Source organism: Neopelma chrysocephalum, unplaced genomic scaffold, assembly GCF_003984885.1.
Source record: "Neopelma chrysocephalum unplaced genomic scaffold, ASM398488v2 Primary Assembly neopelma1_60, whole genome shotgun sequence".
NCBI lineage: Eukaryota > Metazoa > Chordata > Aves > Passeriformes > Pipridae > Neopelma > Neopelma chrysocephalum.
Genome location: NW_020897715.1, coordinates 307,591 through 320,781, shown reverse-complemented (window position 1 = coordinate 320,781; position 13,191 = coordinate 307,591). Strand labels below are relative to the sequence as shown.

The 13,191-nt window shown below is 39.1% G+C and overlaps 1 long non-coding RNA gene across 1 annotated transcript; it reads left to right on the top strand.

Moving 5' to 3' along the window:
- Window positions 1-484: 484 nt before the first annotated feature.
- Window positions 485-7,572, top strand: LOC113966564. The gene is made up of 3 exons (XR_003533871.1): window positions 485-617; window positions 743-865; window positions 6,566-7,572. It is a non-coding gene; the product is annotated as an uncharacterized LOC113966564 (long non-coding RNA).
- The last annotated feature ends 5,619 nt before the right edge of the window (window positions 7,573-13,191 follow it).

The window sequence follows — 13,191 nt, the reverse complement described above, 5'->3', positions numbered from 1 at the left end:
GGCTGATTATACCTGGCCTTGGAATCTTTGTTTCCTAAGAAACTCTGACTAGAGCCACTACCCTCCCCAGCACTTCAGGCTGCTGCAAACATACAAAAGGTGGGGAGAAGATGATAAATTAACAGGTGTAAAATGTGTACATTGCTTACAGCACTGACAAAAGTCCTTCAGGTGGTACAGCTCTACTGGGTGGTAACTACAGATTTGATCCTTGGGTTGCCTCATTCAAAAAGATGAGCCCTGTCAGGCTATTACCTAGTGTGTGCAGTGGGTTTCTTTCCTTCTTTCCTCTTGGCATTGACACATATTAATAATAATATGTTTGCAGGGGGAGGTATAATGGCAGGAAGGGGGAGACTCCCTATAAACCCATGGTTAGTAAGGTTGCATGGGCTAGGGCAGCAGGCTGAAGTTCAGGTACATAGTCCAAATGAAGCAAAACAGGACCAGGTTTGCAAGGTAGCAACTCTTCTGGTTGCTGGCTTTGCTAAACTAGATAGGTGACTGTTTGTATCTCCCTCTTGCCTTCACCTCCCCCCATTTTCATGACAGTCTTCTCTGTCTGTGTCACCTGGCTTCAGTTAAAATACAGGAATAAACAGGAAAATTACTCATAGGTCAATTCTTTTTTTCCTTGTTTAATTTCTTTTCTTTTACTCTCTCTTTTATTTTTCTTTTAATTTAAACTTTTGCCTGTGTGTGTTTGCTATTGTTTCAAATTTATTATTTTCTTTCTCAGCAGACTGTTTGAGAGTCATCCCATCTGTTGCCTACCTGAACCAAGAATCAAATCCTAGAGTAGGACTGTGCTGAACCACTTGGTTGGAGATCTACTGGGATCCTAGTATTGGGAGAGACCTAACAAGTAAGTAAAAGTCAGTTTATTCAAGGTGCTGAGACCCTTAGAAGAGACAAGTCCTATTGCTATGTGCCCTTCTCTGGAAAAACAATGGCTGGAAAAAGGCATATGCATGCAAATATGCCTTGCAGGATTTTTTTAATCCTGAAACTAGTATCTTTCCACTGAGGGTATGTGCCTGTGAATTGTTTTCTTCTTAGTTTACACGCTCCCCAGTCCCTTTTTCGAAGCCCTTCAGGTAAGGCTATCAGAAAAGCCTTCCTTCCATCTAGCTTCCCATTTCTCATGCAAGCTCAGATGTCTTAAGAAAATACAGGGGGATTTCCTTTGGCTGCAATACTGGGAGAAAACAAACCAGAACAGTTCAAGATAGGATTGGCATAGCTGCCCTTGGGCTGGCATTTTTGTTTGTTTCTGATTTTTATTATTTTTTCGTTTTGTTTTGTTTTGCTCTCCTCTCCAGAATTTTCTTTTCTGCATGTCTTCTGCATTTAGTCTTGTCCACAATGGAGTGGTAGAGCAAGAGGGCTTGTCTGTAGCTAGAGTTTTATTGCTTTATTCTCCCGGGGTAGTAAATGGCAAACTTTCCATCACCACTTGCTTCTTCCCAATGCAGGTCATGTTATATCAGCTAGAATGTGCTTGTACAGATAATCAAAATGCTCTGTAAAGCCAATTGACATCTATCCTTTGATATCCTATTTATGCATTAAAACAGTCTGCGAATTAAGACTTTACCTAATTTTTTAAAAATAGTATTTAAAATAAAATACAAAGGTATTCTGGGTGAATGTTAAAAGCAGAAGAGATCTTTCAGTACCTCACTACTTTATATTTTGATAATAATGAAACTAGTACACCTTGCACTAGTGACACACATTGTTACAAAATTAGAACGAAAGAATGAATTAAAAATGAAGTTATTTTTATACGTCTACATATATTTGCTATGTAAGACCTGACAAAATTCTTCAAAAGAGTTGTCCAAAAAACAATGTTTTTTTCCTCCTATTCAGGTTAAATCTGGCAAGATTCTCAGGTTTTAGCACTTCAGTCCTAGAGCATGGCCTGCACTATGTAAAATACTGATTGAAAATACACCTTCCTAAGGGAAAAAAAAATAGTAAAATCATCAACTTTACCTACAATCCGTTAATTATGATATATTCAAGAAAGGTTCAAGTCTTTATTATGAAAGGACGTTCTTCCTTTTGGTCTTTCTGTCTGATTTCATATGAAAACACAGATTTGTATTGATTCTGTGTTAAGTGGAAGGTTCTGAGCCATCTCTCTGGATCTGGGCGCTGGTTTGCCATAGTTAAGGGTGGAGATCAGTGGTTTATTGTGGAGATGCTGGTTTTAAATTCAGAATTGAGATTGTGGTAGAAGTTTTTGGTTTACTGAGATCTCAATTCTCAGAAAACAAATCTCAATAAACTGCCACCTACAGTGGGAGTGATTTAAATATTTAATGATGTTGTGGTTGGAAAATGAACGAATGTAGAAGGCTCTTCAAGAGTTAACATAGAAATTATATCTTGCCCGCGTTACTTTTAGCTTGTTCTTCATTTCTCTAAGTCACTCTCACACTCTGGGATTGATCCTTTGTTCCTGCTCTTGTTCCCCAAAGTGCTCCCTGCCTGCCTATCAGTATGGACGTGTAATTTTCATCCGTGGAGAATTTTCTAACTTTTTAGTCATAACTGAAAATTTATGTGCTCAGTTCAGCTCGATGAATTGCATGACAAATCTCTAGCACTGCAGACGCCATCAGGGAGACAGAGAGACTGGCCGTCTGTCTTGCCAAGTATCTCAGCAATCCTAGGACAGAATAAGCTTCCTAATGCGACAATGAGCTGTGTTGACTTTTTGATATATTCGGGTACAAAGTTCCTGTTGGAGATTTTGTTTCCGAATGAGAATTTGCCGCAGCTGGGTATCAACACTGGGCTCTCATATGTGTCGGAGAGGGACAGGGAGGGGAAAACATTGGGGTATTTCGGTGCATTATCAGCCATGCTGGTGGGTGGTGTGAAGATGAAAAAGGAGCAAGTGTACTTCTCACAGCCTTTAAGGTGTGTTTCTGCGTAGGAAGGCTGTGTTCAGTAATGCAACGTAAATGTGCACTAATTTGCTCTTACTTATTTACCTGAATTGATATATAATATACACTATTTTGATATATTTATTCTTATTTCAAACCTTTCGCTACTTTTTATGCTGGATATGTAACATCACCATGCTTTTATTTTCTGTGTTGACAAGCAAACTCGAGTCCTTGTAAGCACATGAATTGTTTACTTTTCAGACAAAATAAGAACATACTCTTTGGAATTATATTATAGCATGATCTGGTCTGGCTGAGAGACTGGTGGGTACACCTTACACAAACAACAGGTGTTCAAATTTATTGCTGTGGCTAAAACAGCATTTGCTGAAATATAAATAAAAATCTCTGAGAATGCATGAAAGATTTGAAAATGTGTCCAAGTTTTTTATTTATATTGCATTTCGATAGCTCATTTCACATAGTAATGAAATTGTTTTGGCTTACTTGGTTTCAGAAGAAGTGGAGACAAGATAGAATAATTGGTTATCTTCAGTTATGTGTTAAGATGTTTTTTTTAATTTTTCCAGGAAAGATCCTTGAATTAAACATAAGCCAACTGATTTTCCATGGATTTCATTTGAGCCACAAGTTCTAGGCCAGTGAGGCCTTGATTTCTTTTTTGAAATACCAAATCAATTTATGTGAGGGACAGAGCACAAGTTTTAACTTTAGTCTCAGTTTTCTATCTTTAATATGTTTTCTGAATGGACTCTTGTAATCTGGAATATTAGTGATGCAGAGCTTGCTTACTTTGAGTATTACCAGTGGCCAGTCACTGGTTGTGCACGTAGTGAAATGAAGCTGGTGAAGAGGAGGACACACCCATGGAAGAGAGGAAAAAGCCTGGAATGGCAACTTATCATAGAATCATAGAAAAGCTTGGACTGGAAGGGACCTTAAAGATCTTCTAGTTCCAACCTCCCTGCCACTATGAAATTGGCCACCCATCTTTCTTGTAATACAATGATGCTGGCAAAAAGACTTTAAATCCTGCAATTCTTCATGTCTCTATGGAATTCTTGTCTCTAATTGTTGTTAGATTTTACTTTTCTGTGTTTATGTCCCATTTTTTCCCTACTTTGCCATTGATTTTGTGGCAAGGGGCTAATGTAAGACAGTGGTTTTGAAAAACACATCCTGTATTTCTTAAGCATCAGCTCAGTGAATCTTCCTTTGAGCTTCAAATCCATTCAATACTCAGGATTTCAGCCAGGGCCACAAGGCAAAACTCTTCTGTTGCACAAAAAAAAAAAGCAAACAAAAAGCCAAGGGACTTTAAATGATCAAGCAGAGATGATAGGACCTTGGCATATGAAAAACTATGATGTAGTAAATCAAAGCAGGCTGTCTTGAGTTTAGTAATATTTCTATGCTAATAAATTAGTGTCATAAGTGATTTGTCAATAAGATGTAGAATATGCTATGAAGGAAGTTAGACAATATTTTTCTTTCACACAGAAAAATGGGGTGAGGTCATAGCAAAATCCTCAACATGATTTTTTTTTCTAAGTAAGATGTGGGTGGTCTGATACACTGTACAATATTTGCATATTTAAATTCTTACATGCCTAAGAGATCCTTATATACCTTGAAAGAGTTTAATGAGAACTTCTATGGTAAGGAGCCGCAGTGCCGTAGCGGAGAACACTCCAGACCAGGGATGTGCAGAACTTCTGAAGCAGTGGCTCCAAAACTTGCTTGACCCAAGCTGCACATGTGGATAGGGCAAAGTTCATGGCCCATTCCACCTTTCTTCTCAGAGATGAACCTCATAGCTGCCACTTTCAACTGCATGCCCAAGAAGAAGGGACAGTAACATCTGAACATCACTATTCCCTCACACACAAACCAAGCCATGCCCTTCTATGTCACAAACTCTCCAACCTCTCGTGCTAACGCAGTGCAGACAAGAACTCTTGGTTCACAGCCATGCAAAAAACAGATGTGCTGTCTAAAGGGCACCTGTCCTGAGGAACCACGGCAGGAAGGAATTTGAGCTTGGGCCTATGACTGTGTTGGGACAGGTACTGTTGAATATCTTCATCAACGACATAGACAGTGGGATCAAGTGCACCCTCAGCAAATTGGCAGACAAAGCCAAGCTGTGTGGTGCTGTTGACATGCCTGAGGGAAGGGATGCCATCCAGAGGGACCTGGACAAAATCCAGAACTGGGCCCATTTGAACCTCATGAGATTCAACAAGACCAAGAGTAGGGTTTCTGGTATCAATCCAGGCTGGGGGATGAATAGATCCAGAGCAGCCCTGCTGAGAAGGACTTGGAGGTGCTGGTGGGTGAGAGGCTGGACATGACTCAGCCATGTGCACTGGGAGCCCAGAAACCCCCCGTGTCCTGGGCTGCATCCAAAGCAGTGTGGGCAGCAGGGGAGGGAGGGGATTCTTCCCTTCTGCTCTGCTCTGGTGAGACCCCGCCTGCAGTGCTGCCTCCAGCTCTGGGGTCCCCAGCACAGGAAGGACATGGACCTGTTGGAGCGAGTCCAGAGGAGGGTCCTGAAGATGGTCAGAGGGCTGGAGCACCTCTCCTGTGAAGACTGAGAGAGTTGGAGTTGCTCAGCCTGGATAAGAGAAGGGTCTGGGGAGACCTTATAGTGGCCTTTCAGTACTTGAAGGGGGCCTATAAGAAAGATGGAGACAAACTTCTAGCAGAGCCTGTTGCAACAGGACAAGATGCAATGGTTTTAAAATAAAAGAGGGTAGATCCAGATTAGATATAAGAAAGAAATTTTTTATATTGAGGATGGCAAAACACTGTCACAGATTGCCTGGAGATGTGCTGGATGTCCATCCCTGGAAACATGCAAGTTCATGTTGGATGGGGCTCTGAGCAACCTGGTAGAGTGGAAGATGTTCCTGCTCACTGCATGGGGGTTGGACTAGGTGACCTTTAAAAGTCCCTTGCAATCCAAACCATTCTACTTATCTTTTGATCTGATTTTTCACACCATGCCCTATTCCTTACAACCTCCCTCCACTGCTACTTCATGTGTACAAAATTGCAGGTGAAAGTCCAGTCTGACCATTTGGCACTGCTCTCTGCAGTGATACTAAGGAAAAGCCTTAGAAGGGTCAAAGAATTGTTAAAACTCTAAAGATCCATACTGGCGCAACTTTGATCTGTTTGTTTTAATTAATTCCTGCCTTTAACAGACTTGGAAGTTCCATGTTAGTACAAAATTTAGAAGTGTTATGTGGATGTCATGCCTCTGGAACTTTCTGGTTCAGCAGCAGAAGAAATGGAAGCCTTCTATTAATCTACCTAACAAGTATGATACCGAGAAAAGAGATTCCATCCTTCTCTACATCCACAGAGTTTGGAAGGGTAGAAGGCTGGTTTACTTGCTATATTTTTCAGGGCAAACTTACTAATCTGTGATAAGACCTTTTTTTTTTGTAGTAGTAAATTGGGTTTCCTGCAGTTTGGACCTGTTAGCCAGAGCACATCAGCCAGTGGCTCAGGAGCAGGTCTCTGAGGCAGAACTCCAGCACATCCTTTCGCACCTCGTAATATACATATTCAGAACCACCCTGAATTGTGCCCTGTGATTGCAGTTTCTTTTTGTGGGTTTCTGATTTCAGGTCATGATTCCTGGGCAGATGCTTATTCCTATCTCTGGCTGCTGACCCTTGGTTTGACTTTCTGGTTCCTGAATTTTGGCCATGAACATTCGGCTCCTTTCCCAGCTCTGGACACGGGCCCTAACCTTTGGGCTGAATAGCCTGGGCTCCAGTCTGTAATCCTAGATGGCCACCAGGTCATCTGTAGTAGACTGTACTCTAATTTATTCAATAACAAATGAACTCTAAGAGATAAGTTTGGGTGTTGGTTTTGGTTTTTTTTTTTAATTATGACATGTGCAGCTATTTATTTGCAAACTGGTCTTTTATCTGTATTTTACTAGATTGCTAAATGTGAACTTCTACTTTCCATTAGTTATGAGATTGTTCTAATGGCCATCTTTTCTTTGGGGAGAATATCATCATATCTCAGCCAGTGGAGCAGGTGAGCAGAACTGTTAGCATTTACAAAAATTTCAAATTGGTGGCTATAAGTTGAATAAATTACATCAGAAAAGGCAATAGTGTCAGAACTTCTATTTCATTTCTGTATCAAATGTTATAAATATTACTGATATACTGTATGCATGATCTACTTTTTCTTATGGGAGTTCATAATGTCATTCCAACACACATGACATAAGAGTGTAAACAGACACTCAAACATGGTCAGACCTGTAAGAGTGTCATGACTGAAACTTGATGAAAATATGAGTTATGAAGTTCACAAAGTATGAAGATAAATTTCCAGAAAGAGGAAGAACTGAAACTTATAATGTGTGTTAAATGTTCAGGTGGAAGAAGGGTCAGATTGCTTTGGCAGGAGAATAAATGGAGAAGGAGTACAAAGCTGAGTTGTAAAATGAACTTAATCAGTTACAAGTAATATAGAATAGGCAATAATGTGAAGCTGAGTGAAAAGAAAACTGCTTTTAGATATCCTATATATGTTACTTTGCTCATACACAAAGATGGTATTGCATAGACATTTATATACACATGCTCGACAGAAAATAAAAGTTACAAAATCTGGGTGAATTTTATTTCATGCTCAACAGAAAATAAAAGTCACAAAATCTGGGTGAATTTTATTTCATTTTGCCCACCAGAAGTTCAGGAATAAAAAGTTCCATGTTGATGCAATGTTTTTGCTTTGTAATATTTTGATGGTGCTAGGTACACAAAATCACAGTGATAAATGATCCATCTGTCCTGTTCCTGTGTCAAAATATGTGACAGTTGCCAATCTAGGAAAAGCGTGCCTGTTACTTTGCTGTAGCTTAAAGGCAAGTTACATTATAGTCTGTTGTTCATGGCTGTTTCATAGAAATGTGAAGCTTGCTTAATTTTAGAGCTTAAATCAAGGCACATCAATATGGAAACATTTAGATTAACTTTTTTATTAAATTACACAAACTTCCTTGCTAAACCCATCTCCTTATGACAAGAGGAACTGTCCTTTACTAGAGTAGTTTTCCTCTAAATACTTTTTTTTTCCTCTGAAGCAGGCTAGCTCAGATGAGGGATAACAAGTTGTTTGTGGAATTTAGCTAAGATGAGACTCTCCTTTGCTTTGTGTAAGTGAAGAGGATGGTGTAAGCAGCAAGTTTAGTGTATTGCTTTGGTGTGTTTCTTCCAAATTGGTCACGTACCTTAATAAGATTTTCCATACTTTTGTTAAACTATCAGTTCAGAGAAGGAAATCTGGTGAAATAAAACAAGTGCCTTCTTCAATTTGTTGTCCAGTTAAAATTTGTCAGTATAAAAAGCTACAGCAGAACAGCAGGGCATAGCTTTTGCCTAAACTGAGAATTTTTACTTAGTGTAAAGCTCTTCAATGGAACTGCCCATAATTTCATGTGACATTCACTGTGCGTAATGACATCTTTTTTTCCGCCCTCCAAATGAATTAAAAATGGAAAGTACTTCCAGTACCTCTTGGTAGGTACCACGTAGTCAGATCCCTTGGTACCACGGAAGTCCTTTCTTCATTACAGGCAGGTAGTTTCCATTATTCATGCTGGGTACCATTTCATTTAAAGTCCCACCATTACTTAAAAAGCAAGATATTAATGAGAGATGTTACTGGAGTGCTGTCTTTTAATTTGATATTGTTCAACCCAGCTGTTTTAAAATTTCTAAGAATAAAGCTTCCATCACCTTATATTAGAGAAGATTTTTATAGGCAGGAACACCTAATTCTTGTCTAGTTTCCCTTGATAGCCAATTGCCTTTCCTAAATCTTCACCATTTACTTCTTGGTTAATCCTTTTGCTTTGCTTTAAATAATTTCTCTGATTCCTTGATATCCATACATTGCAGTTAGTTATATATAGATATTTTTCATACCACCCCCATCCACTTAGCTGGTGAGTAGCCAAGTAATACATACTTAGCACTTTTAATTTTACCTCATAAATCAATCATCGTAGCTGCAAAATCAGTTACATTTTTTCTTAAACCATCATTCAATACAAAGAGTCCATTATGCATGTCTGTGAATAATATATTAATTGTGTGGTTTAAAATCATAAACAACGTTACACAATTAACTACATAAAATTGCTCACTTTGAAAACTGTATAACTACACTTTCTATAATAGTAGCTAAAAGGCGACAGCATTAAGCCGGGCATTGTCACTCTGAATTGCCACTGGTAAAGCAGAGGCCTCTTAAATGTGCAATTATGATAGAGAGAAAGCGTATTCCTTTTCAGATTTATTGCTTTAAGTACTTTTCCAAAGGTTTTCACCTTGTTTTGTATTGCTGTGCACTAATGGTATGAGACAAGATTACTTCGGTGAATGGCTTTATTAATATAAAGAAATATTACTAAAGTTTTTTTTTTTAAACTGGATTTAAATATCTTTTACGCTGTGCTGTATTCTCTATCAGGTTGTTAAAAAAAAAGATAAAAATTACTTCTTTACTGATTTGGCTCTTTTGTTCTTGGCAAATATTTCTTTTCCTCTTGGGATGGAGATAGAGATGGAATGAATAGCAGGATCTACAGGAAAAGAGAACACAATCCAAAACCAGAAGTAAGCATATTTATATGTTGATAATTATTTGTTTCAAGTTTGAAGACCAAACTGGGATCCAGATTCCACAGGCTAGACAGAGCGCTAATGTCTCCAGTGAAGGTATTCCTGCTGCATTATGGCATGGTTAGATAAGGCAGAGAAAGAGTTGAAAAAGGCATTACCATTCTTTCAGATCTGGTAAACTGAGGTGGGAACAGAGAAGAAGCAATCTGTCCAGTATGACAGAATTCGGCAGGAGAATCAAGAGTGTAAGCTCCTGTCTCCCTGTTGGACTGATCTACAAGACTGTATTTATTCTATAATCTGTTTTTATGCTCTTATCTATTTAATCTTCTCCTCATACCAATTTTTATAAGTATGTCTCCACAGAGAACTCCAGCGTAAGAAATGTTTCTGCAGATGAACCCTGAGGTTTTATAGTAACACTGTATAATCATTACACGGGAGGTACTCGGCGCTAAAATGGTGCAAATTATCATTAGGAGTGAATCATTTCAGCCCAGGGAAGGAAGGTTTGCTGTCTGCCTACTGCCTCCTTGCCATCGCTCGCCCTCCCCAGCAGCCGCTCCCGTGGCATTACATAATGTCACATATGTTCGGCCAGATTGCCCGGTCCTGCTGGGGGCAGGGGAGGCACCGCGAACGGCACCCCCTCACCCTCCTTCTGCCGTCATTGGGGAGGAAAATCCCGCTTGGGATTTGCCTATAGGGCTTTTGGGGCATGGGAGACTTTGCCTCCTCGCGCGTACTCCTGCAAAGCGCAGGGAGGGAGGAGATGCTGAGAGCCGCCACCCGCCTCCCTTCCCACGGCTGGGCTCTCACAGCCCCCCGGAGCAAGGTGGTGCTGAGGGGCCGTGCTCCCCTTTTTCCCAGAGCTGCTGGTAAGGAAAGGCTGCACACCAGCTCCTTTCTTAGCTTGTCTCATGCCTCTCCCATCCATTTTTCCCTCTTATTCCTCTCCGACTAACAAGGACAAGTTAGCACTGCAATCCTGTCACCTGGATACTCACAGACAAGGGCTGTGTGGTCAAAATCAGTGTCTTACAGCCATTCTTAACCTTTGCTGCATAAAAAGTATGGGCCACTCACAAGTTGGACTTCATAATTCATGCAGGTCCCTTCCAACTCAGAAGATTCTGTGAAATAGCTGTGAAAAAATAAACTGGGGGAAGTTATCCCATGGCTTGTAACTGTGGTATGGAAATACACTCAAATGAAAGCCCAGGCATGGAATTAATGCATTTGGCACCCTACTATGCAAAGTAAAACACAGCCACTAGCTCTTTAGTGTGGTGTACTAGTTATTTCACAGGTTATTTGTTTAAACTGAAAATCCCAACACTGCTTAATTGCACTGTATGTGAAACTCCAGATCTGCTACAGTTCCAGATTTATAAAACAGCATTATAGAGAATATAGGCCTATTAATTTTACAGTCTAATTTCTGATTAGATTTTACAGCACCTCTGATGAACTGCATAGATTTCACCCATTAAAAATGATGACAATTCAGTTCTGTCATTTTAAGTAGAATTAAAGCCAGTATTGCCAAGTATGATAATATCTTATGAAAAAAGTGAACCAACATTTATATATATATATTAAAAAAAATAAAATAACCCAGCACCATATTATTTTTCTATAGGAAGATTGCACTTGCCGAGACAGTGGGACTGTTACCTGTTTGTGCAGTCAAGAGCCTTTGGGTCTGACAGCTGACATCAAAAGAAATTCTCCATTCAGGCTGAGCAGGTTAAGTAATGTTTCCTAGCACAGCTGTGTAACGTGTCTGTTGGTGATTAAAAGAGTCTGCTAGAGCTTATTAAGGAAAAATGTGAACTGTTTTCTATCAGAAAATAGTTTTATTTAAAAATAAAATCTCTGCAATGTCTATGCTTTACTTTAGAAGAAACTAAGAAAAGGGTGTTTGGTTTTTGGGTTTTTTTTAAGAGGAAAAAGAAATCCAACACTGAAACAGTCTGTTCTTGACTTTTTTTAGATGCAAACTTAAATAAACACCCCCAACCCCAAAAATGGAAATGTTGTAATATGAAAATAAAATTTCCATTTTCTTTATTGTCAATTTTAAATTTGGGGAAGGGGCCTATTCTGATTTGAAACAAAGCCAGATTCTAAAACCAGACGTAAAATGACATTCTCACTTTGTGAGATGACTTTCTGTTTGCATTTGAAGATGCAAGGTACGTTTTTTAGCTCTGATTTGCTACACTAATCCTGTTGACTTCGCTTGAAAAGAATGGCACGTTTCCCACTAACTTTATTAGTGGCAGGATTGGGCCTTGATGCAATACCTCATGTCACAGCAGCAAAACTTGTTGCCAATAGTCTGTCTCAAGGGAGGAGATTTCCAGTAACTGCTCCCTGAGAACTATTCTAAAAATGCAGCTTTTTTCTGTCCAGCCATCGGGATAATGATATACTCCATCCCTGAAGAGAGGGGCATTGACTGAGCTGCATTGATGGCACCAGAGGTCCCTGCTGGCTTGTTCACTAAACAGAACTGGCAACTGACTCTGAAGATAAAAGTTCTTGACGTTTTTCCAAGCTGGTGGAATGGAGCTGAGTGACACTTAGAAATAAATAGAGGAGGGAATAGTATGATCTTGAATGACAGAGGAGCTTTCATGAAGTACTTTCATGGGGAAGATTTGGGATGTACTGTTCCAGGCTTGAGTCTAGGGGATTTGTTGACAGTTGGATAATGTGCATGTTTGGTACCACTAGTATGAAATGTAGAGGAAAACAGAGGGAAAAGTTCCAAATGAATCCTTTATTCCCACTTAAATGGTTAAAACCAAAATACAATGATATATCTTTTCCTTCCCAATAATTGACTCTACAAATTGTCAATCTCTTTGGAAATCTATTAGAAGAACATTCTCGCTCCTGACAAGGAAATGTACTTCATGCAAAACATTTGTCATTTGTCTGTTATCATAATTCATGATCTTATCATTCATTCTCTTGCTTGTTTAAGCAAACAGAAATAGTACTTTTAACCTGACACTTCAAAGGTAAAAATATTGTGAAGAGGTCCCCATTCTTTTTCTTCTCATCTCTGATCTCAGCCAAAGCCTTTGAACATCAAAGTGGCTCAAAGTTTGGGGCAAGTTCTTAAGGATTGGGTTACTAGAAAGAAATCAATTGAATTTCCATGTTCATATTCAACATAGACCAGAAAAAATATTAATATTCAAGAATATTTTAATTTAATCATAATAATTAAGACAAATTGCTGCTTAATCTTTTGCTCAGTACAATGAAGCTCACTCATTCCATTGTATTGCTGTGAAAAATCCTTGACTTCTGTCAGTCAGAAACTTCTGGAGAAAATTCCTAACCTAGGAATTATAAAACAATTAGAAATGCAAAATAAATTCCCCAAACAAAGAATCCTGTCATCTTAATTACAGCATCACACTGTCATATAAAAGGTTAACACTTAACAAATGAATCTTGTATCCTCCATCTATTACCTCTAAGCAAGTCTTATTTTCACTTTAATTTTTGTAGGCTGCCATCTAAATTAAATACTTTTCAGCTCTCTCGGTTTATCTCTGGATGTATTCTCATTACAACCA